This window comes from Vigna radiata, chromosome 8, assembly GCF_000741045.1.
Source record: "Vigna radiata var. radiata cultivar VC1973A chromosome 8, Vradiata_ver6, whole genome shotgun sequence".
Classification (NCBI taxonomy): Eukaryota; Viridiplantae; Streptophyta; class Magnoliopsida; order Fabales; family Fabaceae; genus Vigna; species Vigna radiata.
This window is the reverse complement of record NC_028358.1, coordinates 25,467,781-25,471,797: the sequence shown is the minus strand read 5'-3', so window position 1 is coordinate 25,471,797 and position 4,017 is coordinate 25,467,781.

Below are 4,017 nucleotides of genomic sequence, written 5' to 3'. Positions count from 1 at the left end.
TATATATATATATATATATATATATATATATATATATATATATATATATATATATATATATATATATGCACTATTTTTTTAAGTAATTGTATTTTAATAAATAAAATTAAAATTATTTATCTAAATTTATTTTTTTAGATGATAAATTAAATAAAAATGGATTAAATATGTTTTTGGTCCCTTAATTTTCAATGAAAACTGGAATTAGTCCATCTTCAAAACTTTTGCCTAATTTAGTCTCCCAACTTTAGAAATGTATGAATTTAATTTTTTTGACAAAATTTTGCTAACTTTGCGTTGCTAGCTAACATTGAAGCAAAAATGGGTCAAACAATGTAAACAACCCAATTGCTATCACGAAACGTACTTGAAACATCAAATAAACCTAACAAAATTTAGTTAAAAGGACTAAATTCGTACATTTCTAAAGTTGGGAGACTAAATTAGGCCAAAGCTTTAAAGAGAGACTAATTCCAATTTTCACTTAAAGTTAAAGGACCAAAAACATATTTAACCCAATAAAAATTAATTAAAAATTAGGAAAAAATGAAAAAATAGTATAATAAAAAATTACTACTTTATATATAAGTGATTCTTTTAACATAATATGTTTAAAATATGAGTTAATATTTTAAATATAAATTATTCTTTAACATAATAAAGACGTCGAAAATATGTTAGAAAAACAAAGTTAATGATGGTTAAAACATGTTTTAGGAGGATCAGGGATGGAAAAATATTTTATGGATATTTTAAAATTCAGTGAATATTTTAATTCTTATTTATAAACGACTTAGGATTGGGTTATTAAAATTTAATTTATATTTTATTAAGTTAAATTTAATTAAAATTAAAATTAAATTTTATTTTATTAAATTTTAAATTATTTTAATTTAATTTAACTTATATTTATATTTTTTATTTGATTTTATTTTAAAAGAATTATAAAATATTTGTTTTTTAAAATACTAGTAAGTATTCTTTAACAAGTATTCAAGGATAACAGCATAAATAACAAATGAATTATTTTATTACGAATTGGATAATAAATACACATTATTAATATCCAATCTAATCTTTTGTCATTATTAAATAAGACATATATAAAAAAAATAATTATTTATTCATTTGAAAACAAAACAAATGAGAAAAATGATAAATTAATTCTTTAAAAACATATGACAACAAAATAGATATGGATAAGAAGGTGAATTACCAATACCACATGATTAAACAAACCAACATTTGGAATACATGTCAACCAAATAAACAAGGTTAATAAGCTAAATTTCGTTGCATATTCTTTTCTCATATTTATAGTAGATATAGTAGAAAATATGATATAAAAGTGATAAAAGTAAATTTTTATATATAATTTTTTGTAGAAAAATATATATTATTTTTTAAAAAAATATTTTAGAAAATAAAATTAAAATTTATTATTCTAAATTTAATTTTTATTATATGACCAAACAATTTAAAATCATAAAAGGATAGAACTAAAAATGAGAAAAAAAGTATAGAAAAAATATTCTAACTATAAGTGATTCTTTAAATTAATGAATATGTTGAAAATATAAATTAATTCTTTAAATACAAGTTTTTTCTAACCTGTCGAAAATAAGTTAGAAGAAACTTTTAATGAGGATTAAAATGAGCTTAAGGACAAATATTAAAAACTATTTATTTATTTTTTTTAAAACACGACAAATGGATAAAAAGTTAAGTTAACTCTTTAGAAGATATGGGTAAAAAGATAAATTAACAATATCACGTATCTAAAGACCATAATTTAGGACACATATTAGCAAAATAAATATGTGTAATATGATAAATTTTCTAGTATATTTTTTTTAATATTTATAGCAGATTGATCAAGTCGTTATTAAGATATATTTGAGTTTAATATTCCTATTAGATTTTTTAAGATGGGATTTTGTAGCAATGAGTTATGGATCTTTCTACTTATATGTGTTATTTGTTTTTCTACTTAAGCAAGAGCAAAAAGAACTCAACTAAAATAAAAGTCAAAAATAAAAAGATCAAAATAAACAATATGCAATAATGTAATTTTATTACAAAGAAAAAATTATAAATACTTTTTTTAACTGCAAGGAGAAAATAAAGCAATAAAAAAGAAAGAAAGATATTTTATAATTTATCAGACAATTTTACCTGCTTATACTCAGAAATACTTGGTTGCTCTCGTTGCACTCAACACAACTCTTGTTCTGTCAAGAAGATTTTTATTTATTTGCTTTGACACATCATTCTATTGAGGTGTTTGTGGAATATAAGTTGTCTCGTAATACCTTCTTGCATGCAAAATGGCAAAAAAAATTCATTTATATGTTCTCCTCCATTATTTGTTCTCATGCACTTAATTCTTTCCCAACTACAAGCTCTACTAATGTTTTTAATTCATTAAATGTTGGAAACACATTTGGCTTTTTTTTTTTATTAGGTACACCCACAATGTATTGAAGTAATTATCAATTAATGATATAAAATATTTTTCTCCTCCTATGGAGAATTGGAGAATATCAGTGATTCCCACCAGTCAAAATGAATAAAGTATACTATACCTTTACTTCTAGTAACCATTAAAGCAAACTTTCATCTATATTACTTCCTTATCGCAAAATTCTTGCAAAGAGGTAAATAAACATTTTTCAATTTCAGTAATAAATTACGTTATGCAAAGATTTTCAAACTTCACTCTAACATATGTCTAGGTTTACGATGCCAAGTTATCGATGCAACAATTGCATTTGCTTTTTACAACGCATTTTCCAAAAGTGTGTACTAGAATTATTTTAAAGTTCATTGGTAAATCCTTCACCAATGAGTTTTGAGAAAAAGGGTTTTCGTTGAATTTAAACCCTTTTCTTTTAATGAATTTGAGTTTTGGTGGTGGAGAATTAGTGAATGAGAAATTGAGGGGATAATGGGAGTGTTAGTCTTATACAGAAGAAAGGTTACATTTTTAATATTATATTATATAATATTATATCTTTCACATTTATTTTATTCCTTTTCAGTTAATATTATAAAACAGTTAATATATATTCTGAAAGTGGTTCATTTATTTTTAAAAATAAAAAACCGTTTTTAAAAAACGTGCCCATGATTCCTCCACCACAATCTCTTTTAAAGTTAAATACTCTGTGATGGTTTTTAGAGTACTATAGATTACAGAAAATTTCATATCAGGTCACTGAGCCTACTCTTTCCTTCATATACATCACCATCGTGTTTTAAGAGCAAGGGTTCAGAAACCAGAAATTAGGCAAGCGTACAACAATGGCTGGAGGTTGGTCTTTCTGCTTCCGCTTTTATTCTTGTAAATCTGAATATGATTAAATGTGCTTGTTTGATATATTTAGATTTATTGAATCTTCAGTATGAATCTGTTACATGTTTTTACATTTGGTATCAGAGCATGTTTATCCTCTGCCTTGTTTGGTTCTGTAACATCCCAAAAGTATAAGTATATCTATATCATGTGGAATGCAACATATTATAATAATAGAAAGCAGTTAAGAGTAGTAATAGATGAAGTAAATAGTTACAATCATCCAAAATATGGTGTAAGCTCTACTTATAGCATAGAGTCTTTCAAAATGAAATAAAAGAAAAGGGACTAAGCTGTATACATAAAACTAACAGCCTAAACTACTCAGCTGCAGTGTTAGGGACTTCAATAGCATCAGCTACGTCTAAGACCTGCTCCAAAGGGCCTCTAAAATCTCTGCTCACATCCAAATAGGATGATCATTGCAAAAGAAAACAAACACAAACAAAAACAAACAACACACATGCAAGGGTAAGCTAGAATTCAATTGAAAACAAGTCAATGACGGTTAAACATAGCAAAATAGACATACAAGCAATTACAATCACAGAGGAACAGTTTTAATAAATTATAAGTTGTGGTTTTATTAGGTGGTGTTAGTTTTAGACTCGTCCGGACCCGGAATGAATATCGAGCTATGGCGGGTTATGCACTTGTGGTGG